Source organism: Salmo trutta, chromosome 22 (assembly GCF_901001165.1).
Source record: "Salmo trutta chromosome 22, fSalTru1.1, whole genome shotgun sequence".
Classification (NCBI taxonomy): domain Eukaryota; kingdom Metazoa; phylum Chordata; class Actinopteri; order Salmoniformes; family Salmonidae; genus Salmo; species Salmo trutta.
The window spans coordinates 46,328,569-46,355,055 of NC_042978.1; the positions used below are offsets into that span (position 1 = coordinate 46,328,569).

The window sequence follows — 26,487 nt, forward strand, 5'->3', positions numbered from 1 at the left end:
AAGATCAGGGCTTGTGTACACGTGCATATAAGCCTGCTGAGTGTGAGCAGACGAACAGCACGTCAGGAAAAGTTATCAGGCCTGTTCAGACAGGCCTCAGTCAGGAGTGGCCCTCACTGCTATGGGCTCCATATGGACTGACTCCCTCTCTGGCCTATAGTAGTGCACTATATGGGGAATAGTGCAGCATTTAGGATTCATTAATAAGATGAACAGGTGAATAGAAGAATAGGGCTCCCGAGTGGAGCCGCGGTCTAAGGCACTGCATCTCAGTGCAAGAGGTATCACTACAGTCCCTGGTTCGAATCCAGGCTCATTCACATCCGGCCGTGATTGGGAGTCCCCGTAGGGCGGCGCACAGCGTCGTCTGGGTTTGGCCGACATTGTAAATAAAATGTGTTCTTTAACTGACTCGCATCGTTAAATAAAACAAAAGAACACACCGGATGACCAGGCCTGATGGGAGTTATTCAACTAGTGTGTGAACGAGGCAGAAGGAAGGAGCCTAGTGCAACTTCCTCCCACCGAAAGGTCACAGTGAGGTCATTGTAAGACATTGTTTACAGAGTCATGACGCAGCAACATGCTTAGCCTGTATGATATAGTCCAATACCTAGGGCTGGCACAAGCATCATATAACAGTGGATTCTGGATGAAGACTGTCATGGAAATAAAACAACCATCATAACTGATAAATTAAATAAACAGGCCATCAGCTTTTACTTCCTGCTTTGTTCCTATGGCCGCCAGTTCACCCATTATGCCACCATTGACTTGAATGGGGACGGCAGTTCTATTCATTCCATTGCTGTGGCAGCACGTGCAGTGAGGAGAGGAGAAAATGTGAGTCTTAAAAATAAAATAAAAATAGATTAATTACGAACGGCCATTTGGCTGCTCAGTTACTGTCATCCAAAATTCCAGGACCAGCACAGCCCTACCCGTACCCTATATAAACCCCCTGCCAACGCTGTTCCAGGACAGCCCTACCCGTACCCTATATAAACCCCCTGCCAACGCTGTTCCAGGACAGCCCTACCCGTACCCTATATAAACCCCCTGCTAACGCTGTTCCAGGACCAGCACAGCCCTACCCGTACCCTATATAAACCCCCTGCCAACGCTGTTCCAGGACAGCCCTACCCGTACCCTATATAAACCCCCTGCTAACACTGTTCCAGGACAGCCCTACCCGTACCCTATATAAACCCCCTGCTAACGCTGTTCCAGGACAGCCCTACCCGTACCCTATATAAACCCCCTGCTAACGCTGTTCCAGGACAGCCCTACCCGTACCCTATATAAACCCCCTGCTAACACTGTTCCAGGACCTGCACAGCCCTACCCGTACCCTATATAAACCCCCTGCTAACGCTGTTCCAGGACCAGCACAGCCCTACCCGTACCCTATATAAACCCCCTGCTAACGCTGTTCCAGGACCAGCACAGCCCTACCCGTACCCTATATAAACCCCCTGCCAACGCTGTTCCAGGACCTGCACAGCCCTACCCGTACCCTATATAAACCCCCTGCTAACGCTGTTCCAGGACCAGCACAGCCCTACCCGTACCCTATATAAACCCCCTGCTAACGCTGTTCCAGGACCAGCACAGCCCTACCCGTACCCTATATAAACCCCCTGCCAACGCTGTTCCAGGACCAGCACAGCCCTAACCGTACCCTATATAAACCCCCTGCTAACGCTGTTCCAGGACCAGCACAGCCCTACCCGTACCCTATATAAACCCCCTGCTAACGCTGTTCCAGGACCTGCACAGCCCTACCCGTACCCTATATAAACCCCCTGCTAACGCTGTTCCAGGACCAGCACAGCCCTACCCGTACCCTATATAAACCCCCTGCTAACGCTGTTCCAGGACCAGCACAGCCCTACCCGTACCCTATATAAACCCCCTGCTAACACTGTTCCAGGACAGCCCTACCCGTACCCTATATAAACCCCCTGCCAACGCTGTTCCAGGACCAGCACAGCCCTACCCGTACCCTATATAAACCCCCTGCTAACGCTGTTCCAGGACCTGCACAGCCCTACCCGTACCCTATATAAACCCCCTGCCAACGCTGTTCCAGGACCTGCACAGCCCTACCCGTACCCTATATAAACCCCCTGCCAACGCTGTTCCAGGACCAGCACAGCCCTACCCGTACCCTATATAAACCCCCTGCCAACGCTGTTCCAGGACCTGCACAGCCCTACCCGTACCCTATATAAACCCCCTGCTAACGCTGTTCCAGGACCAGCACAGCCCTACCCATACCCTATATAAATCCCTGCTAACACTGTTCCAGGACCAGCACAGCCCTACCCGTACCCTATATAAACCCCCTGCTAACACTGTTCCAGGACCTGCACAGCCCTACCCGTACCCTATATAAACCCCCTGCCAACGCTGTTCCAGGACCTGCACAGCCCTACCCGTACCCTATATAAACCCCCTGCTAACGCTGTTCCAGGACCTGCACAGGAAACACTAAGGTACAGTTCTAGAAAGCACAGGAAGCACTAAGTTACGGTTCTAGGAAACACGGGATACACTAAATTACGGTTCTAGGAAACAGGATACACTAAATTACGGTTCTAGGAAACAGGATACACTAAGGTACGGTTCTAGGAAGCACAGAGGCTTCTTTCAGTCAGATCTCAGAACAGTAAGTTGTTTTGAGGTTCCGTTCTCCTTGTATGGAATGAGGATGTCATTTCTAAGGACATCCTAACCGGGTTAGTTAGGTGGAAATGTGTTCAGTGTGACTGAACAACAGGGTTGTAATAACTGAGCTAAAACCATAAGGTCACAGAGTCAAAGGGCCTTAAGGCTAAGGGTTCTATGTTCCGGGTCTAAAGCTCTAGACTTGTTGTTAAACAACACCGCGATAGAACATGTCAACTAGGGGAAACAGACCTGTTCCTCAGCTGGCCTATAGCGTGGTGGCAGGAAGGAGGGGGCAGAGAGGATATGCTGAGGTCGTTTTCTTTTTATTAAGTACATTTACATTACATTTGAGTCATTTAGCAGACGCTCTTATCCAGAGAGACTTACAAATTGGTGCCTTCACCTTATGTTCGCTCTTCCTCATCAGCTTCCTCTTCCTTCCTACCCTCTTCTTAGTCCCATCCCTCTCCTCTGAGGGCCCATCAGCAGTTAGACGCCGGCGGGCCTGAAACTGACCCCCATTAACAGCCGAGAGCGAGGAGATACACCAGGGAACAGGCCATCAGCTGTGCAGAGCCACAATGTCCTCCTAGCCAGAGCCACCATGTCCTCCTAGCCAGAGCCACCATGTCCTCCTAGCCAGAGCCACCATGTCCTCCTAGCCAGAGCCACCATGTCCTCCTAGCCAGAGCCACCATGTCCTCCTAGCCAGAGCCACCATGTCCTCCTAGCCAGAGCCACCATGTCCTCCTAGCCAGAGCCACCATGTCCTCCTAGTCAGAGCCACCATGTCCTCCTAGCCAGAGCCACCATGTCCTCCTAGCCAGAGCCGCCATGTCCTCCTGGCCAGAATGTCCTCCTGGTTTCCACAGCACATACCAGCTATCTATCCATCTAGCAGCAATCTGTCTGATGGTTCCCTCTCCTTTAGAACACACCACGACATCTCATTACAGACATCCAAGAGGAACGATCACTAAATACACCTCCTCACCCTCCTCATCCTCAATAATTGATGCTGCTGCTGCCTCCTCTCCCCCACCCACCCACCCACCCACCCACAGCGCTGAGTGGACAGAACAGTGACAGTGGGAAGGTGATGGACAGTCAGCCAGGAGCATGGCACTGGGCCATCAGCCACCACACATCACATCTCATTTATCTACTGAACCACAGACCTGCTCTACCCTGTCCTGTCCTGCTGAACCACAGACCTGCTCTACCCTGTCCTGTCCTGCTGAACCACAGACCTGCTCTACCCTGTCCTGTCCTGCTGAACCACAGACCTGCTCTACCCTGTCCTGTCCTGCTGAACCACAGACCTGCTCTACCCTGTCCTGTCCTGCTGAACCACAGACCTGCTCTACTCTGTCCTGTCCTGCTGAACCACAGACCTGCTCTACCCTGTCCTGTCCTGCTGAACCACAGACCTGCTCTACCCTGTCCTGTCCTGCTGAACCACAGACCTGCTCTACCCTGTCCTGTCCTGCTGAACCACAGACCTGCTCTACCCTGTCCTGTCCTGCTGAACCACAGACCTGCTCTACCCTGTCCTGTCCTGCTGAACCACAGACCTGCTCTACCCTGTCCTGTCCTGCTGAACCACAGACCTGCTCTACCCTGTCCTGTCCTGCTGAACCACAGACCTGCTCTACTCTGTCCTGTCCTGCTGAACCACAGACCTGCTCTACCCTGTCCTGTCCTGCTGAACCACAGACCTGCTCTACCCTGTCCTGTCCTGCTGAACCACAAATCATCTGAGTTCACCTGTAAGGGACACACACACACTGCTGACCTGCTTCATCGTCATCCTCTTTATCATCCTCATCATCACACACAGTCGAAGACACACAGACAGAGTCGAAGACACACAGACAGAGACACAGACAGACAGACAGACAGACAGACAGACAGACAGACAGACAGACAGACAGACAGACAGACAGACAGACAGACAGACAGACAGAGACACAGACAGACAGAGACACAGACAGACAGAGACACAGACAGACAGAGACACAGACAGACACAGAAGCATTATGCACAGCCACGCAGACGGAAGCACCACCACAACATGTTCTATTTCAGCAATAAGGCATGAGGGGGTTTGTGGTATATGGCCAGTTTTACCACGGCTAAGGGCAGTTTTTATGCACGACGCAACACCGAGTGCCTGGACACATCCCTTAGCTGTGGTATATTGGCCATATATCATAAACCCCCCGAGGTGCCTTATTGCTATTTTAAACTGGTTACCAACGCAATTAGAGCAGTAATACCCGTGGTATAGGGTCTGATATACCACGGCTGTCAGCCAATCAGCATTCAGGGCTCGATTGGCTGACAGCCGTGATATACCACGGGTATGACAAAACATGTATTTTTACTGTTCTAATTTCGTTGGTAACCAGTTTGTAATAGCAATAAGGCACCTCAGCGTAGCACCTTCCACAAAAAGACACATATCCCCACCACATTAACACACACAGGTCAGAATTGGCATCGATAAGCTGGTTTCAAATCTTTCACGTTTCCATGTACTTTGTGAATCCATATCAAATGGGTAATAGTGCCGAAGACCGTGTGCACTGCAGGCAGAAAGCACAAATGAAAAAAAAGGAGGATTTCACAACCAACCACAATCTACATTTTCACTAGGATCAGAAAACCCTAAAACCAGGGACAGCTTGCTCTTTTCCTAATTCAAATGTTAGTAGCAACCATTCCCTCTCAATTAAGACTGATCCCAGACTGATTCCATGGATTCAAACTCCCACCAACCCTTAATACACTTTACAGACTGCAGTTCGCTAGATAAATACAAGCTTAATCTGGGAAATTCAATCACTTTTGCTGAAAGAACGCCCAGTCATGAGTAAGGAGTTTGAAAGCCACTGCCACGGTCTGAATGGACCATTTTATTATGATATTAGCAACAGAAATAGACTGTGAGCCTGGATACCCAGTCAGCCAGCCAGTCAAGCAGTCAGTCAGTCACCCAGACCGTCACCCACCCAGCCAGCCACCAACCCAGCCAGCCAGACAGCCAGCCACCAACCCAGCCAGCCAGCCAGCCAGCCACCAACCCAGCCAGCCAGCCAGCCAGCCACCAACCCACCCAGCCAGCCAGCCACCAACCCACCCACCCAGCCAGCCAGCCACCCACCCACCCACCCACCCAGCCAGCCAGCCAGCAACCCACCCAGCCAGCCAGCCAGCCAGCCAGCCAGCCACCCACCCACCCAGCCAGCCACCCAGCCAGCCAGCCAGCCACCCAGCCACCCACCCAGCCACCCAGCCACCCACCCAGCCACCCAGCCAGCCACCCACCCAGCCAGCCAGCCACCCAGCCAGCCAACCAGCCAGCCACCCACCCAGCCACCCAGCCACCCAGCCAGCCACCCAGCCACCCAGCCACCCACCCAGCCAGCCACCCAGCCAGCCACCCAGCCAGCCACCCAGCCACCCAGCCACCCACCCAGCCACCCAGCCAGCCACCCAGCCAGCCACCCAGCCAGCCACCCAGCCACCCAGCCACCCAGCCACCCACCCAGCCAGCCACCCAGCCACCCAGCCAGCCACCCAGCCAGCCACCCACCCAGCCACCCAGCCAGCCACCCAGCCACCCAGCCAGCCACCCAGCCAGCCACCCAGCCAGCCACCCAGCCAGCCAGCCAGTCAGCCAACCCCGTCGGTCCCACTTCAACCCACCCACCCAGTCAGCCAGCCAGCCACCCACCCAGTCAGCCAGTCAGCCAGCCAGCCAGCCAGCCAGCCACCCACCCAGCCAGCCAGCCAGCCAGCCACCCACCCAGTCAGCCAGTCAGACAGTCAGTCAGCCAGTCAGCCAACCCCGTCGGTCCCACACACAGAGAGAAAGATCATTCTTTATCAACTGGCTAACTGTTACAGATTCTCTCTCTCTCTTTCCGCTGCTCCCCCCTCCTGTTCCTCTCTCTTTCCTCCCCTCCCCCTTTTTCAGGGGCGCTGGGTTCAGACGGACAGAGTCTAGCACAAACAACGGGGGGGGGGGGGGGGGGGGGGGGGGGTGACGGGAAAGAGAGAGCTAGAGAGAGAGAACTGGATCCATACTGATTCTAGGGGTGTTTGTCGTCTTGTATAAGACATTGAGATGCCATTCAGATAGAAGAACAAAGACAGAGAAACAGACGTTTTCTTTGTGTCTGCCTTGCATCAAACAGACAGAGAAGTAGACATAAACAGTCAACAAAGATGAAAACAGAGCCTCTCCCCTCATGTGGTATTGGTGGGGTTGCAGGCAGGGCAGGGCAGGGCAGGGCAGGGCAGGGCAGGGCAGGGCAGGGCAGGGCAGGGCAGGGCAGGGCAGGGCAGGGCAGGGCAGGGCAGGGCTGACAGGAGAGGGCAGACAGGGCAGAGAGAGAGAGCAGACAGGGCAGACAGGGAAGGCAGGGAAGGCAGGGCAGGGCAGAGAGGAAAGGGGAGGCAGGGCAGACAGTGAGAGCAGACAAGGCAGATAGGGAAGGCAGGGCAGGGCAGAGAGGGAAGGCAGAGCAGGGCAGAGAGGGAAGGCAGGGCAGGGCAGAGAGTGAAGGCAGGGCAGGGCAGAGAGGGAAGGCAGGGAAGGCAGGGAAGGCAGGGCAGAAAGCTCTGTAGTGGAGCAGCAGGAAGCAGCAGTAGAAGCAGTAGCAGAGTGAGATATGTTGTTGTGTGGTGTGGCATGAAGCAAAGGATGGCAAGCTAACCTGCTTCATGTTCACAGCAGCACAGCACTGAGCAGCATTGATACTAGTCCAGCTAACACTGAGGGATGAGCCCAGGCAGGCAAGCACACAGCAGACAGAGGTGACAGACAGACAGACAGACCACTGCCTCCCTATAGGCCTCCATTGATTTACCTATGATATATTGCGTGTGTGTGGAGTTTTCCTGCCTGTACGTTGTTGCTAATAGATTAAACCAGTTCACCAAGGTCAGCCTGATCTCCCTGCACCTCTCTGTCTCTCTCTAATAATCCAATCTCTTCTTTACTGAACACTGTGAGCTAGGGATGAGGGTAGGATGAGAGCGGAGGGCAGGCTGAGCGGAGGGTGGAGTTGAGTGGGGGGGGTCATAGATTCAATTGAGTGGTAATTGAGCAAATTGGTGTTTAAAAAAATAAATAAATGAAACAGCGTTTACAGAGGAAGGGCTCTCCTGTAAAGTACAAAAATGTCAGAGGCATCTCCATAAATCACTAGTCTGTAGCCTAGCAGAGCCATGACTAGCCAGAGCCAGGAGAGGGGAAGCCATGACCAGCCAGGGGAGGGGAAGCCATGACCAGCCAGAGGAGGGGAAGCCATGACCAGCCAGGGGAGGGGAAGCCATGACCAGCCAGAGGAGGGGAAGCCATGACCAGCCAGAGGAGGGGAAGCCATGACCAGCCAGGGGAGGGGAAGCCATGACCAGCCAGGGGAGGGGAAGCCATGACCAGACAGAGGAGGGGAAGCCATGACCAGACAGAGGAGGGGAGGGGAAGCCATGACCAGACAGAGGAGGGGAGGGGAAGCCATGACCAGACAGAGGAGGGGAGGGGAAGCCATGACCAGCCAGGGGAGGGGAGGGGAAGCCATGACCAGCCAGGGGAGGGGAAGCCATGACCAGCCAGGGGAGGGGAAGCCATGACCAGACAGAGGAGGGGAGGGGAAGCCATGACCAGCCAGGGGAGGGGAAGCCATGACCAGCCAGGGGAGGGGAAGCCATGACCAGCCAGGGGAGGGGAAGCCATGACCAGCCAGGGGAGGGGAAGCCATGACCAGCCAGGGGAGGGGAAGCCATGACCAGCCAGGGGAGGGGAAGCGATGACTAGCCAGAGGAGGGGAAGCCATGACCAGCCAGGGGAGGGGAAGCCATGACCAGACAGAGGAGGGGAAGCCATGACCAGCCAGAGGAGGGGAGGGGAAGCCATGACCAGCCAGGGGAGGGGAAGCCATGACCAGCCAGGGGAGGGGAAGCCATGACCAGCCATGGGGAGGGGAAGCCATGACCAGCCAGAGCCCTCTCTCCTGGCCCCGTCCCCTGTGTTTATGACCGTATTCCAGCAGCAGCCTGGGGATTATCTCAGCACCAAGTACACTCCATCATTCTTCTATTTACTAATCATATCCCAGTACCTCCATCCTGTTCCTGTCCCTCTCATTCCGTCCTAGTCCTCGCCCTCTCACTCCGTCCTAAGCCTCGCCCTCTCATTCCGTCCTAAGCCTCGCCCTCTCATTCCGTCCTCCTCGCCCTCTCATTCCGTCCTAAACCTCGCCCTCTCATTCCGTCCTAATCCTCGCCCTCTCACTCCGTCCTAATCCTCGCCCTCTCACTCCGTCCTAATCCTCGCCCAAAAGTCTTTAACTTAGTTCATCTGTTGTGTAGGTCGCTCTGCTCCTCCCTTCTCTTTTTCACAGCCCCATAGGAGGGTGAAATAGAGCCACTAACAAACTGTAGCCTGCCTGCCTCCAGGCTATTTACTAGAGTTGTTTTTGGACGTGAAGAATGGTGCACCACAGGTGTTGATGGCTGTGGGGTAAATTAACTGTAATCAACATACATAGCTGGCTGCCACAGAGAGGGACAAGATAGGGAATGATAGGGGGCAGGAGAGGGGACAGGAGAGGGGGCAGGAGAGGGGACAGGAGAGGGGACAGGAGAGGGGGATGAAAAGGGGACAGGAGAGAAGGAAAGTGTGAGGGGCGAGGGAATGGAAGCCCTAGACATGAGTATGGGGAGTTAGAGCAGGAAGAGGTGCTACAGTGACTAGTACCACTCCACCGGGGAAACTAGTACCGCTCCAATAGAGAGACTAGTACCGCTCCAATAGAGAGACTAGTACCGCTCCAATAGAGAGACTAGTACCGCTCCACCGGGGAGACTAGTACCTCTCCAATAGAGAGACTAGTACCGCTCCGCCGGGGAGACTAGAACCGCTCCAATAGAGAGACTAGTACCGCTCCAATAGAGAGACTAGTACCGCTCCAATAGAGAGACTAGTACCGCTCCAATAGAGAGACTAGTACCGCTCCAATAGAGAGACTAGTACCGCTCCACCGAGGAGACTAGTACCGCTCCAATAGAGAGACTAGTACCGCTCCAATAGAGAGACTAGTACCGCTCCAATAGAGAGACTAGTACCGCTCCAATAGAGAGACTAGTACCGCTCCAATAGAGAGACTAGTACCGCTCCACCGGGGAGACTAGTACCGCTCCAATAGAGAGACTAGTACCGCTCCAATAGAGAGACTAGTACCGCTCCAATAGAGAGACTAGTACCGCTCCAATAGAGAGACTAGTACCGCTCCAATAGAGAGACTAGTACCGCTCCAATAGAGACACTAGTACCGCTCCAATAGGGAGACTAGTACCGCTCCGCCGGGGAGACTAGAACCGCTCCGCCGGAGAAACTAGTACCGCTCTGCCGGGGAGACTAGTACCGCTCCAATAGAGAGACTAGTACCGCTCCAATAGAGAGACTAGTACCGCTCCAATAGAGAGACTAGTACCGCTCCAATAGAGAGACTAGTACCGCTCCAATAGAGAGACTAGTACCGCTCCAATAGAGAGACTAGTACCGCTCCAATAGAGACTAGTACCGCTCCAATAGAGAGACTAGTACCGCTCCAATAGAGAGACTAGTACCGCTCCAATAGAGAGACTAGTACCGCTCCACCGAGGAGACTAGTACCGCTCCAATAGAGAGACTAGTACCGCTCCAATAGAGAGACTAGTACCGCTCCACCGGGGAGACTAGTACCGCTCCACCAGGGAGACTAGTACCGCTCCACCAGGGAGACTAGTACCGCTCCACCAGGGAGACTAGTACCGCTCCACCAGGGAGACTAGTACTGCTCCGCCGGGGAGACTAGTACCCCACCAATAGAGACTAGTACCGCTCCAATAGAGAGACTAGTACCGCTCCAATAGAGAGACTAGTACCGCTCCAATAGAGAGACTAGTACCGCTCCAATAGAGAGACTAGTACCGCTCCAATAGAGAGACTAGTACCGCTCCAATAGAGAGACTAGTACCGCTCCAATAGAGAGACTAGTACCGCTCCAATAGAGAGACTAGTACCACTCCACCGGGGAGACTAGAACCGCTCCACCGGGGAGACTAGTACCGCTCCAATAGAGAGACTAGTACCGCTCCAATAGAGAGACTAGTACCGCTCCGCCGGGGAGACTAGTACCGCTCCACCAGGGAGACTAGTACCGCTCCACCGGGGAGACTAGTACCGCTCCAATAGAGAGACTAGTACCGCTCCAATAGAGAGACTAGTACCGCTCCAATAGAGAGACTAGTACCGCTCCACCGAGGAGACTAGTACCGCTCCGCCGGGGAGACTAGTACCGCTCCACCGGGGAGACTAGTACCGCTCCAATAGAGAGACTAGTACCGCTCCAATAGAGAGACTAGTACCGCTCCAATAGAGAGACTAGTACCGCTCCACCAGGGAGACTAGCACCGCTCCGCCGGGGAGACTAGAACCGCTCCAATAGAGAGACTAGTACCGCTCCACCAGGGAGACTAGTACCGCTCCGCCGGGGAGACTAGTACCGCTCCAATAGAGAGACTAGTACCGCTCCAATAGAGAGACTAGTACCGCTCCAATAGAGAGACTAGTACCGCTCCAATAGAGAGACTAGTACCGGTCCAATAGAGAGACTAGTACCGGTCCACCGAGGAGACTAGTACCGCTCCAATAGAGAGACTAGTACCGCTCCAATAGAGAGACTAGTACCGCTCCACCGGGGAGACTAGTACCGCTCCAATAGAGAGACTAGTACCGCTCCAATAGAGAGACTAGTACCGCTCCAATAGAGAGACTAGTACCGCTCCACCGGGGAGACTAGTACCGCTCCGCCGGAGAGACTAGTACCGCTCCAATAGAGAGACTAGTACCGCTCCAATAGAGAGACTAGTACCGCTCCACCGAGGAGACTAGTACGGCTCCAATAGAGAGACTAGTACCGCTCCAATAGAGAGACTAGTACCGCTCCACCGGGGAGACTAGTACCGCTCCAATAGAGAGACTAGTACCGCTCCAATAGAGAGTCTAGTACCGCTCCAATAGAGAGTCTAGTACCGCTCCACCGGGGAGACTAGTACCGCTCCAATAGAGAGACTAGTACCGCTCCAAAAGAGAGACTAGTACCGCTCCAGTAGAGAGACTAGTACCGCTCCAGTAGAGAGACTAGTACCGCTCCAATAGAGAGACTAGTACCGCTCCAATAGAGAGACTAGTACCGCTCCACCGAGGAGACTAGTACCGCTCCAATAGAGAGACTAGTACCGCTCCAATAGAGAGACTAGTACCGCTCCAATAGAGAGACTAGTACCGCTCCAATAGAGAGACTAGTACCGCTCCACCGGGGAGACTAGTACCGCTCCAGTAGAGAGACTAGTACCGCTCCACCAGAGAGACTAGTACCGCTCCAATAGAGAGACTAGTACCGCTCCGCCGGGGAGACTAGTACCGCTCCAACACGAGAGACTAGTACCGCTCCAATAGAGAGACTAGTACCGCTCCACCGGGGAGACTAGCACCGCTCCAATAGAGAGACTAGTACCGCTCCAATAGAGAGACTAGTACCGCTCCACCGAGGAGACTAGTACCGCTCCAATAGAGAGACTAGTACCGCTCCACCGAGGAGACTAGTACCGATCCAATAGAGAGACTAGTACCGCTCCACCGGGGAGACTAGTACCGCTCCAATAGAGAGACTAGTACCGCTCCAATAGAGAGACTAGTACCGCTCCAATAGAGAGACTAGTACCGCTCCAATAGAGAGACTAGTACCGCTCCAATAGAGAGACTAGTACCGCTCCACCGGGGAGACTAGTACCGCTCCAATAGAGAGACTAGTACCGCTCCAATAGAGAGACTAGTACCGCTCCAATAGAGAGACTAGTACCGCTCCAATAGAGAGACTAGTACCGCTCCAATAGAGAGACTAGTACCGCTCCAGTAGAGAGTACTAGTACCGCTCCAATAGAGAGACTAGTACCGCTCCAATAGACGCGAGACTAGTACCGCTCCAATAGAGAGACTAGTACCGCTCCAATAGAGAGACTAGTACCGCTCCAATAGAGAGACTAGTACCGCTCCAATAGAGAGACTAGTACCGCTCCAATAGAGACTAGTACCGCTCCAATAGAGAGACTAGTACCGCTCCAATAGAGAGACTAGTACCGCTCCAATAGAGAGACTAGTACCGCTCCAATAGAGAGACTAGTACCGCTCCAATAGAGAGACTAGTACCGCTCCAATAGAGAGACTAGTACCGCTCCAATAGAGAGACTAGTACCGCTCCACCGGGGAGACTAGTACCGCTCCACCGGGGAGACTAGTACCGCTCCAATAGAGAGACTAGTACCGCTCCAATAGAGAGACTAGTACCGCTCCACCGGGGAGACTAGTACCGCTCCACCAGGGACGACTCAGAGGCAGGGGTGTGTGTGGTCTTCGTCTGCAGCCTCCATCACAGAGAGACTAATGTGACGTGTTACTGCAGAGTTCAGAGAGACTGTAATGTGCAATGTAAAGACTGCAGGCTGGAGTCAGTGCTGCCTGAAAACGTCCCCCCCTCCATATTATCTTGGTTAGCACCATGCTGTGTGCGGTAAGGCTACACATCTGCCCTTCTCTCCCTGGGTGGATCCCCTCCCCTCCGCTATCGCCTTTCTCTTCTCCTCTCCCTGTCCTCCCCTCTCTCCTTTCCCCCTCCTCTCCCTCTTTCTCCCTGTCCTCCCCCTCTCTTTCTCCCCATCCTCCCCTCTCTCCTTTCCCCCTCCTCTCCCTCTTTTTCCCTGTCCTCCCCCTCTCTTTCTCCCCGTCCTCCCCCTCTCTGTTAGGAGCATTTCATTGTCTTCCTGCCCTGTCCGCCCACCAAATATGTCACTGTTGTAATGGTAATTCAGCGTGCAGCGCTCTAAAATGTCCCCTTATTAAAATGTTAGTTCCCATAACTACCGTGCTAAAGAGATTTACAGACTATTCGTTGTGGGGAGGAGGGGAGACTAGGGATATCTGTCTGTGTGTGTGTGTGTGTGTGTGTGTGTGTGTGTGTGTGTGTGTGTGTGTGTGTGTGTGTGTGTGTGTGTGTGTGTGTGGTGTGTGGTGTGTGTGTGTGTGTGTGTAGAGGGATGGTCCCCCAGCCCATATATTCATAACATCCGTTATGGCTGAAACACACAAGCTGGCCTCCATGTTAAATATTAAACAGGAATTTATTTTTGTTGTTTGTAATATCTATGTACAACCTAGTAGGATTTTCTTTTTTTTAATGTTTTATATGCAAGTTAAGTTTTGTTATCTACATTTGTGATTTCATTCAACACTACAATGAATGTTAATAATAAACAGATTGCCATGGCAACCTATAGCCCAGCCAAAACAAACCTTCAGCCCATCTAGTCACCTGACCAGCCCTAACGTTGACACTGCCCTGGGAGAGGGGGGACGAGAGGGAGAAGGGGAGGGGAGGAGGAGGAGGAGGAACGAGATGAAGAAGGCTGTGATCGAGGGAGAGAGAGAAGTCGTGATGCAGCTGGATGGGAAAGGGAAGGAGGGATGAGGGAGAGGGGATAGAAAGAGGGATGAAGAGGGAGGGAAGGAGGGAGAGGGGATAGACAGGGGGGTGAAGAGGGAGGGAGAGGGGATAGACAGGGGGGTGAAGAGGGAGGGAAGGAGGGAGAGAGGATAGACAGGGGGGGTGAAGAGGGAGGGAAGGAGGGAGAGAGGATAGACAGGGGGGTGAAGAGGGAGGGAAGGAGGGAGGGAGAGAGGATAGACAGGGGGGTGAAGAGGGAGGGAAGGAGGGAGGGAGAGAGGATAGACAGGGGGGTGAAGAGGGAGGGAAGGAGGGGAGAGAGGATAGACAGGGGGGTGAAGAGGGAGGGAAGGAGGGAGAGAGGATAGACAGGGGGGTGAAGAGGGAGGGATGGAGGGAGAGAGGATAGACGGGGGTGAAGAGGGAGGGATGGAGGGAGAGAGGATAGACGGGGGGTGAAGAGGGAGGGATGGAGGGAGAGAGGATAGACAGGGGGGTGAAGAGGGAGGGAGAGGGGATAGACAGGGGGTGAAGAGGGAGGGATGGAGGGAGAGGGGATAGACAGGGGGGTGAAGAGGGAGGGAGAGGGGATAGACGGGGGGGGTGAAGGGGGAGGGAAGGAGGGAGAGAGGATAGACGGGGGGTGAAGAGGGAGAGAGGATAGACGGGGGGTGAAGAGGGAGGGATGGAGGGAGAGAGGATAGACGGGGGGGTGAAGAGGGAGGGAAGGAGGGAGAGAGGATAGACAGGGGGGGGTGAAGAGGGAGGGAGAGGGGATAGACAGGGGGGTGAAGAGGGAGGGAAGGAGGGAGAGGGGATAGACAGGGGGGTGAAGAGGGAGGGAAGGAGGGGAGAGAGGATAGACAGGGGGGGTGAAGAGGGAGGGAAGGAGGGAGAGAGGATAGACAGGGGGTGAAGAGGGAGGGATGGAGGGAGAGAGGATAGACAGAGGGTGAAGAGGGAGGGATGGAGAGGAAAGCACCACCAGTAGCATGAATAAGATATACTGAAAGAGCTGAATGGAGAGAGAGAGAGAGTAGGAGAGAGAAAGAGAGGGATGAAGAGAGGAGGAGAGAGAAAGAGATGGATGGAGAGAGAAGGAGAGAGGGATGGAGTAGGAGAGAGGAATGGAGAGAGAAGGAAAGAGTAAAGGAGGGAGAAAGAGGGATGGAGAGAGATTGTATTCATGTTGGCACATACAATTATATGAGAACCATATGTTTCTTAGAGCTTGGGGAGAGCGTGGCATAAAACCTTCACACAATGTTCTGGGAATGGTGCAGGGTAGTTGGGAATGGTGCAGGACAGTTGGGAATGGTGCAGGACAGTTGGGAATGGTGCAGGACCGTTGGGAATGGTGCAGGACCGTTGGGAATGGTGCAGGGTAGTTGGGAATGGTGCAGGACCGTTGGGAATGGTGCAGGACCGTTGGGAATGGTGCAGGACCGTTGGGAATGGTGCAGGACCGTTGGGAATGGTGCAGGACAGTTGGGAATGGTGCAGGACAGTTGGGAATGGTGCAGGACAGTTGAAGGCATCCACTTCTGTCCTGATCGAGATGTTGTGACTCGTGGAAGCATGGTGGTGCTTGAATGAACGGCCAATCCTATTGCTCAAATACAAGTAGCATGATTTCTTTTTACGCGTGTAGTGTTGGTTTTTCACATGGTGCACTGTGGCAGAGTTACACAGTGGAGTAGAGAGAGGCCAGAGTTACACAGTGGAGTAGAGAGGCCAGAGTTACACAGTGGAGTAGAGAGAGGCCAGAGTTACACAGTGGAGTAGAGAGAGGCCAGAGTTACACAGTGGAGTAGAGGCCAGAGTTACACAGTGGAGTAGAGAGAGGCCAGAGTTACACAGTGGAGTAGAGAGAGGCCAGAGTTACACAGTGGAGTAGAGAGAGGCCAGAGTTACACAGTGGAGTAGAGAGGACAGAGTTATACATAATAAAATAATAAATAAAATAAAATCTGAAAGGAGGAAGAGGGCCAAATCAGATCAGAAGTGAGTGTGTCTGGATGCCCGGGGGAAACGGAGAAACGGTAGGCTGATCGATGTTATCAATCGTTCAAAACCTCTGACTCCTTGTGGACGAGCTATCAATCTTAACATAATCACTAGTTAACTACACATGGTTGATGATATTACTAGTTTATCTAGCTTGTCCTGCGTTACATATAATCGATGCGGTACCTGTTAATTTCTCATCGAATCACAGCCTACTTCGACAAACGGGTGATGAATTAACAAGCGCATTTGCGAAAAAAGCACTGTCGTTGCACCAATGTACCTAACCATAAACATCAATGCCTTTCTTTAAAATCAATACACAAGTATATATTTTTTAACCTGCATATTTAGGTAATATTGCCTGCTAACATGAAATTGTGTCACATCTCTAGCGTTCATTGCACGCAGAGTCAGGGTAAATGCAACAGTTTGGGCCGCCTGGCTCGTTGCGAACTAATTTGCCAGAATTTTACATAATTATGACATAACATTGAAGGTTGTGCAATGTAACAGGAATATTTAGACTTATGGATGCCACCCGTTAGATAAAATACGGACCGGTTCTGTATTTCACTGAAAGAAAAAATGTTTTGTTTTCGAGATGATAGTTTCCGGATTTGACCATATTAATGACCTAAGGCTCGTATTTCTGTGTGTTTATTATATTATAATTAAGTCTATGATTTGATAGAGCAGTCTGACTGAGCGATGGTAGGCAGCAGCAGGCTCGTAAGCATTCATTCAAACAGCACTTTCGTGCGTTTTGCCAGCAGCCCTTCGCAATGCATTGCGCCGTTTATGACTTCAAGCCTATCAACTCCCAAGATTAGGCTGGTGTAACCGATGTGAAATGGATAGCTAGTTAGCCGGGTGCGCGCTAATAGCGTTTCAAATGTCACTCGCTCTGAGACTTGGAGTAGTTGTTCCCCTTGCTCTACATGGGTAACGCTGCTTCGAGGGTGGCTGTTGTCGATGTGTTCCTGGTTCGAGCCCAGGAAGGAGCGAGGAGAGGGACGGAAGCTATACTGTTACACTGGCAATACTAAAGTGCCTATAAGAACATCCAATAGTCAAAGGTATATGAAATACAAATCGTATAGAGAGAAATAGTCCTGTAATTCCTATAATAACTACAACCTAAAACATCTTAGCTGGGAATATTGAAGACTCATGTTAAAAGGAACCACCAGCTTTCATATGTTCTCATGTTCTGAGCAAGGAACTTAAACGTTAGCTTTTTTACATGGCACAAATTGCACTTTTACTTTCTTCTCCAACACTTTGTTTTTGCATTATTTAAACCAAATTGAACATGTTTCATTATTTATTTGAGGCTAAATAGATTTTATTTATGTATTATATTAAGTTAAAATAAGTGTTCATTCAGTATTGTTGTAATTGTCATTATTACAAATAAAAAAATAGAAATCTTCCGATTAATTGGCACCGGCTTTTTTTGGTCCTCCAATAATCGGTATCAGAGGTGAAAAATTACAATCGGTCGACCTCTAGTCTCTATGTTGTCCTGCTACTAGTCTTTATGGAGTTGGCCTGTCTGTCTGGCCAGACAGTAGGAGTCCAGTGCCAGACATTTGTATCATATCATCTAGTGTAGCTAACAGACAGGAAGGGAGGAACCATGGCTACGTTTGTCATACAAGCTGCTCGTCAAGTCCCGATACATGCAACAATCCTCACTTCCCACTGACTGCCATGAGTGGTGGTGCCAGATCTTAGTACAACAGTCTCAGTTTGATAGTGCAGTGACTGTACTGTCTTGCCGTTGAAAACATCACCACTGTAAGCTAATATGAAAGAAAACCAACTGCATATTTAAGGAATAGCTAGGCCTATAGTGCCTTAAGAGAATAATTCATAACCCTTATTCCACATTTTGTTATATTACAGCCTGAATTTAAAATTCATTTTCACTAACTGTATTAAAGTCACCATTGGCCTCATCATTGGTTTCCTTCCTCTCTGGCAACTGAGTTAGGAAGGTCGCCTGTATCTTTGTAGTGACTGGGTGTATTGATACACCATCACAAGTGTAATTAATAACTACACCATGCTCAAAGGGATATTCAATGTCTGCTTTTTTATTTTTCCCCATCTACCAATGGGTGCCCTTCTTTGTGAGACATTGGAAAACCTCCCTGGTCTTTGTGAGACATTGGAAAACCTCCCTGGTCTTTGTGAGACATTGGAAAACCTCCCTGGTCTTTGTGAGACATTGGAAAACCTCCCTGGTCTTTGTGAGACATTGAAAAACCTCCCTGGTCTATAAATAATTAGCCCATATTCCTGTAGCCTACTCATCAGCGTAACCTACAACCTTATCCCAGTTTGATACGCTGCTTCAATGTATTTGTTCCCATATCAGATAAAATAAAACGTCATATCACGGAGAAAGGGCTCATGGCTACCAGCTGTTATTACTTCACAACAAAATAAAAAATAAAATTTTGGGGGGGGGGGGTCTAAAAAAGCCTAGAATCTTTGGTTTATTGTTTGAACAGTCGCTGAGATTATATTCGGTTATCTATGCAGAATAGGCTAATTTGATGCTGTAGCCTATACAGTAGATCAGATCATGGACCCAAGAGACAACACTAATCCCCCAAAAACCTCCACAGCCAGAGGGCATGGCGAGGCAGCAGGCCAGATGTCCATTCCAGCGTGACCCATCTTGATTCCTACGGAGGGGTAGAGCAGAAGATACAGGGGGTCCAGTCTTCTCCTCTGGGTCCTGAGCCAGAGCTGACAGGTCCGTGGCGGCAGGAGGCTGCAGGCCAGCCAGGCTGAAACTGTTGCCATACTTAAAATGTCTGTTAAATGCTGTATATTATATTAAGAAAATGTTTTATTGTCTCATACACCGGATAGATGTAGTGAAATATTTTTTTTCTTTTTTTACAGGTTCAGCCATGGTAGTACAGCGCCCCTGGAGCAAATTAGAGTTAAGTGCCTTGCTCAAGGGCACAACGACAGGTTTTTCACCTGGTTACCTCGGGTATTCAAACCAGCAACCTTTTGGTTACCGGCCCAACACTCAAACTGCTAGGCTACCTACCATCCTATATTATATATTACTGTCAGCGCAGTTACTTCAGCCCACTCTACTCTGGCCTCGTGTGATTGATGGGAATTACGCTGGATCACACAAAGGGCAGGCCACGCACGAGGAACGCCTCGTCTCTATTTTATTAGCCCATGTCAGAGCCGTCACAGACGAGCGTGTACACAAACACAGATGAAAAACACATGACCCACTCCACGTGAGATGCTTCTTGTAGTTTTCCCTCCACCGCGCACAACAGATCCAGCCAGCTGATTTATAGTGGACACATGAGCAGGACGCCGACACACACAACCTCTTAAAATAGAAGGTTAACCAAGCAGAAATATGGAGCAGTTGTGTGTTGTGGTGATGACCGAATACGGAGATTGATGCGAGTACAGTGTGTGTGTGTGTATGTCATGTGTGTGTGTGTGTGATGTGTGTCGTGTGTGTGTGTGTGTGTCATGTGTGTGTGTGTGTCATGTGTGTGTGTGTGTGTGTCGCGTTAGAGTTCACAAATCCGCATTTTCAAAACGCGGACCATAAAAAATAAATGCGTTTTATATTGAAAGTCAACAGTGTTGTTTTGCTTCTATAGAGTGACTAGGAACGTGCAGCTATAGTTCTCCTTCACAGAAAAATACATTAGTGCAACACATTCAACAGAAAATAGCTTCATTTTCATCAATGCAACGCTATCTGGCTAGCAGCCGCACACGTAAATGAGCTTACAATGAAAAAGCAAGGTATTTTAATTTTTGCAAAAACAATGCATGGCCATCATATTTCTGATGTTTATTATAGAAAGAATGTAGCCAGCTACATTACCTAATGTTTCGCTTTAAAGTTAATCTTGAATTTTACCAGAGAAAAGTAGGCTGGCTACACTGAGAACAGTAGCAGAGAAACGTTGGTACACATCAGTCAGCGTGCTGTCTGCTGATAGAATGATGGAGAACAGTAGCTCCACATCAGTCAGAGTGCTGTCTGCTGATAGAATGATGGGGAACAGTAGCTCCACATCAGTCAGAGGGCTGTCTGCTGATAGAATGATGGAGAACAGTAGCTCCAAATCAGTCAGAGTGCTGTCTGCTGATAGAATGATGGGGAACAGTAGCTCCACATCAGTCAGAGGGCTGTCTGCTGATAGAATGATGGAGAACAGTAGCTCCACATCAGAGTGCTGTCTGCTGATAGAATGATGGAGAACAGTAGCTCCACATCAGTCAGAGTGCTGTCTGCTGATAGAATGATGGAGAACAGTAGCTCCACATCAGAGTGCGGTCTGCTGATAGAATGATGGAGAACAGTAGCTCCACATCAGAGTGCTGTCTGCTGATAGAATGATGGAGAACAGTAGCTCCACATCAGTCAGAGTGCTGTCTGCTAATAGAATGATGGAGAACAGTAGCTCCACATCAGTCAGAGGGCTGTTTGCTGATAGAATGATGGAGAACAGTAGCTCCACATCAGTCAGAGAGCGCTGTCTGCTGATAGAATGATGGAGAACAGTAGCTCCACATCAGAGTGCTGTCTGCTGATAGAATGATGGAGAACAGTAGCTCCACATCAGTCAGAGTGCTGTCTGCTGATAGAATGATGGAGAACAGTAGCTCCACATCAGAGTGCTGTCTGCTGATAGAATGATGGAGAACAGTAGCTCCACATCAGAGTGCTGTCTGCTGATAGAATGATGGAGAACAGTAGCTCCACATCAGAGTGCTGTCTGCTGATAGAATGATGGAGAACAGTAGCTCCACATCAGAGTGCTGTCTGCTGATAGAATGATGGAGAACAGTAGCTCCACATCAGAGTGCTGTCTGCTGATAGAATGATGGAGAACAGTAGCTCCACATCAGTCAGAGTGCTGTCTGCTAATAGAATGATGGAGAACAGTAGCTCCACATCAGTCAGAGGGCTGTTTGCTGATAGAATGATGGAGAACAGTAGCTCCACATCAGTCAGAGAGCGCTGTCTGCGGATAGAATGATGGAGAACAGTAGCTCCACATCAGTCAGAGAGCGCTGTCTGCTGATAGAATGATGGAGAACAGTAGCTCCACATCAGAGTGCTGTCTGCTGATAGAATGATGGAGAACAGTAGCTCCACATCAGTCAGAGTGCTGTCTGCTGATAGAATGATGGAGAACAGTAGCTCCACATCAGAGTGCTGTCTGCTGATAGAATGATGGAGAACAGTAGCTCCACATCAGAGTGCTGTCTGCTGATAGAATGATGGAGAACAGTAGCTCCACATCAGAGTGCTGTCTGCTGATAGAATGATGGAGAACAGTAGCTCCACATCAGTCAGAGAGTGCTGTCTGCTGATAGAATGATGGAGAACAGTAGCTCCACATCAGTCAGAGAGCTGTCTGCTGATAGAATGATGGAGAACAGTAGCTCCACATCAGTCAGAGTGCTGTCTGCTGATAGAATGAGTATTTATGCTGCAGTAGTTTATGTGCCGGGGGGCTAGGGTCAGTCTGTTTCATCTGGAGTATTCTCTTGTCTTATCCGGTGTCCTGTGTGAATTTAAATATGCTCTCTCTAATTCTCTCTTTCTCTCTTTCTTTCTTTCTCTCGGAGGACCTGAGCCCTAGGACCATGCCTCGGGACTACCTGGCATGATGACTCCTTGCTGTCCCCAGTCCACCTGGCCATGCTGCTGCTCCAGTTTCAACTGTTCTGCCTGCGGCTACGGAACCCTGACCTGTTCACCGGACGTGCTTGTTGCACCCTCGACAACTACAATGATTATTATTATTTGACCATGCTGGTCATTTATGAACATTTTAACATCTTGACCATGTTCTGTTATAATATCCACCCGGCACAGCCAGAAGAGGACTGGCCACCCCTCATAGCCTGGTTCCTCTCTAGGTTTCTTCCTAGGTTTTTGGCCTTTCTAGGGAGATTTTCCTAGGGAGTTTTTCCTAGCCACCGTGCCTCTTTCACATGCATTGCTTGCTGTTTGGGGTTTTAGGCTGGGTTTCTGTACAGCACTGAGATTTCAGCTGATATACGAAGGGCTATATAAAGAAATTTGATTTGATTTGAGAACAGTAGCTCCACATCAGTCAGAGTGCTGTCTGCTGATAGAATGATGGAGAACAGTAGCTCCACATCAGTCAGAGTGCTGTCTGCTGATAGAATGATGGAGAACAGTAGCTCCACATCAGTCAGAGAGCTGTCTGCTGATAGAATGATGGAGAACAGTAGCTCCACATCAGAGTGCTGTCTGCTGATAGAATGATGGAGAACAGTAGCTCCACATCAGTCAGAGAGCTGTCTGCTGATAGAATGATGGAGAACAGTAGCTCCACATCAGTCAGAGTGCAGTCTGCTGATAGAATGATGGAGAACAGTAGCTCCACATCAGAGAGCTGTCTGCTGATAGAATGATGGAGAACAGTAGCTCCACATCAGTCAGAGTGCTGTCTGCTGATAGAATGATGGAGAACAGTAGCTCCACATCAGAGGGCTGTCTGCTGATAGAATGATGGGGAACAGTAGCTCCACATGAGTCAGAGAGCTGTCTGCTGATAAAATGATGGAGAACAGTAGCTCCACATCAGTCAGAGTGCTGTCTGCTGATAGAATGATGGAGAACAGCAGCTCCACATCAGAGAGCTGTCTGCTGATAGAATGATGGAGAACAGTAGCTCCACATCAGTCAGAGTGCTGTCTGCTGATAGAATGATGGAGAACAGTAGCTCCACATCAGAGTGCTGTCTGCTGATAGAATGATGGAGAACAGTAGCTCCACATCAGTCAGAGTGCTGTCTGCTGATAGAATGATGGAGAACAGTTGCTCCACATCAGTCAGAGTGCTGTCTGCTGATAGAATGATGGAGAACAGTAGCTCCACATCAGTCAGAGTGCTGTCTGCTGATAGAATGATGGGGAACAGTAGCTCCACATCAGTCAGAGTGCTGTCTGCTGATAGAATGATGGGGAACAGTAGCTCCACATCAGTCAGAGTGCTGTCTGCTGATAGAATGATGGAGAACAGTAGCTCCACATCAGTCAGAGTGCTGTCTGCTGATAGAATGACCATCAGTAAATTCTCATCTCAGTGGAGATGTGCAACTGAAGCACAAAATGAGTCTGATACCGAGCAGAAATTACAATAAGAACCATTTTTAGATCTGCGTTTACAAAAAAGACAGCAAGAGATTTCTTATCCATTTTCTCTATATATATATATATATATATATATATTATTTTTTTCCTGCATGGAAATATGCAGAATTCTGCCTGAGGGCCATTTTTTTTTTTTTTTTTTGCCACAGCAATGCTGCCACGAGAACACTGACGGGGGCCTAGCCTGCGCAGGTTAGACCAGGTCATGCAAAACATCAACAGGGATAATACGGCAGGCTGACTATTGACATACACAGTGTCCCTGCCTCCAGACCAGCCGTACACACACAAACAAATACCTCAGCCACTGGGTACGCAGCCTGAAAATACCTCAGCCACCGGGTACGCAGCCTGAAAATACCTCAGCCACCGGGTACGCAGCCTGAAAATACCTCAGCCACTGGATACGCAGCCTGAAAATACCTCAGCCACCGGGTACGCTGCCTGAAAATACCTCAGCCACCGGGTACGCTGCCTGAAAATACCTCAGCCACTGGGTACGCAACCTGAAAATACCTCAGCCACCGGGTACGCAGCCTGAAAATACCTCAGCCACTGGGTACGCAGCCTGAAAATACCTCAGCCATTGGGTACGCAGCCTGAAAATACCTCAGCCATTGGGTACGCAGCCTGAAAATACCTCAGCCACTGGATACGCAGCCTGAAAATACCTCAGCCACTGGGTAAGCAGTTGTTTCTGGAGCAGAGTTTTAAAAGCAGAGGAGGGTAAAGAAGAGGGCAGCCCTGGCTGAGGACCCAACTCTGCCTCAGGCTCGTACTCCAAACCTGGCTGAGGAACCAACTCTGCCTCAGCCTCGTACTCCAAACCTGGCTGAGGACCCAACTCTGCCTCAGCCTCGTACTCCAAACCTGGCTGAGGACCTTGGTCTGCCTCAGCCTCGTACTCCAAACCTGGCTGAGGACCCAACTCTGCCTCAGCCTCGTACTCCAAACCTGGACCCAACTCTGCCTCAGCCTCGTACTCCAAACCTGGCTGAGGACCTTGGTCTGCCTCAGCCTCGTACTCCAAACCTGGCTGAGGACCCAACTCTGCCTCAGCCTCGTACTCCAAACCTGGCAGGGCAGTATTCACTAGGCCTCAAACATTTACATTCTGAAATGGAAAATGATTCATGTACTATCCTCCATTTTAAAAAGATGTTTTGCACATGATCCTGGGGCTGAACATTGACAAGTCTCTCTCTCGTACCCTAAATACCTGGAGTAGTTAAATATGGAGTGTCTCAGTTACCCTACATACTGCGTCCTTGTTGGCCTGTTCATATGAGCACAACCTGATAAAGTTACTCTCAGGCATTTTTTCACATGCGTCAAGATCACATAAGACTCTGGCAAATGCCAAGCGGAATGTGGCGGAGCGTTGGTTAGCAATTAAAATACCAAGATCATGCCAAGGAGAGTCCTAGTCGCCATGAATAACGGATTAATCCCAGAAGAGAAGAGGAGGAGAGAGGCAGGAGATGAAGAGAGATGGGACACAGGGTGGTTAATGAATACTTTTTTCAAGACAGATACTACATCACTGGTTTTAGAGAGAGAGAGAATGTGGCAGCCAGCATCTGGGAGAAGCTCACCTGCCAGGCTCACAGGTGTCTGGGAGAAGATCACCTGCCAGGCTCACCTGCCAGGCTCACAGGCGTCTGGGAGAAGATCACCTGCCAGGCGTCTGGGAGAGCCTCACCTGCCAGCCTCACCTGCCAGGCTCACAGGCGTCTGGGAGAAGCTCACCTGCCAGCCTCACCTGCCAGCCCCACCTGCCAGCCCCACCTGCCAGCCCCACCTGCCAGCCCCACCTGCCAGCCCCACCTGTCAGCCTCACCTGTCAGCCTCACCTGTCAGCCTCACCTGCCAGCCTCACTTGCCAGCCTCACCTGCGAGCCTCACCTGCCAGCCTCACAGGGATAATCACTACCGTTCAAAAGTTTGGGGTCACTTAGAAAATATCCTTGTTTTTTAAAGAAAAGCTCCTTTTTGTCCATTAAAATAACATCAAATTGATCAGAAATACAGTGTAGACATTGTTAATGTTGTAAATGACTATTGTAGGTGGAAACAACAGATTTTTTTATGGAATATCTACGTAGGCGTACAGAGGGCCATTATCAGCAACCGGCACGTTGTGTTAGATAATCCAAGTTCATCATTTTAAAAGGCTAATTGATCATTAGAAAACCCTTAAGCAATTATGTTGGCACAGCTAACATGTGTGTGTCTCTTGTGTGTGTGTTTGTGTGTGTGTGTGTGTGTGTGTGTGTTTCTTGTGTGTGTGTGTGTGTGTGTGTGTGTGTGTGTGTGTGTGTGTTTCTTGTGTGTGTGTGTGTTTCTCGTGTGTGTGTGTGTGTGTGTGTGTGTGTGTGTGTGTGTGTGTGTGTGTTTCTTGTGTGTGTGTGTTTCTCGTGTGTGTGTGTGTGTTTCTTGTGTGTGTGTGTGTGGGTTTCTTGTGTGTGTGTGTTTCTTGTGTGTGTGTGTTTCTTGTGTGTGTGTGTGTGTGTTTCTTGTGTGTGTGTTTAGTGTGTGTTTCTTGTGTGTGTGTTTAGTGTGTGTTTCCTGTGTGTTTCTCTTGTGTGTGTGTTTCTTGTGTGTGTCGTGTGTGTGTTTCTCTTGTGTGTGTGTTTGTGTGTGTGTTTCTTGTGTGTGTCGTGTGTGTGTTTCTTGTGTGTGTGTGTTTCTTGTGTGTGTGTGTGTTTCTTGTGTGTGTGTGTTTCTTGTGTGTGTGGGTTTCTTGTGTGTGTGTGTGTGTGGGTTTCTTGTGTGTGTGTGTTTCTTGTGTGTGTGTTTAGTGTGTGTTTCTTGTGTGTGTGTTTCTTTTGTGTGTGTTTCTTGTGTGTGTGTTTAGTGTGTGTTTCTTGTGTGTGTGTTTAGTGTGTGTTTCCTGTGTGTTTCTCTTGTGTGTGTGTTTCTTGTGTGTGTCGTGTGTGTGTTTCTCTTGTGTGTGTGTTTGTGTGTGTGTTTCTTGTGTGTGTCGTGTGTGTGTTTCTTGTGTGTGTGTGTTTCTTGTGTGTGTTTCTTGTGTGTGTGTGTTTCT

The 26,487-nt window shown here is 50.5% G+C and overlaps 1 protein-coding gene and 1 long non-coding RNA gene across 4 annotated transcripts in view; both read right to left on the reverse strand.

Annotated features, from left to right (window-relative positions):
• LOC115158830 (insulin receptor-like) overlaps positions 1-26,487 on the reverse strand; it is a 178,533-nt gene that overhangs the window by 69,413 nt on the left and 82,633 nt on the right. The gene's annotated exons all lie outside the window — the stretch shown is intronic.
• Positions 23,566-24,485, reverse strand: LOC115158831 (uncharacterized). The gene is made up of 2 exons (XR_003868746.1): positions 24,432-24,485; positions 23,566-24,395 (listed from the first exon to the last, which is right to left on the reverse strand). It is a non-coding gene; the product is annotated as an uncharacterized LOC115158831 (long non-coding RNA).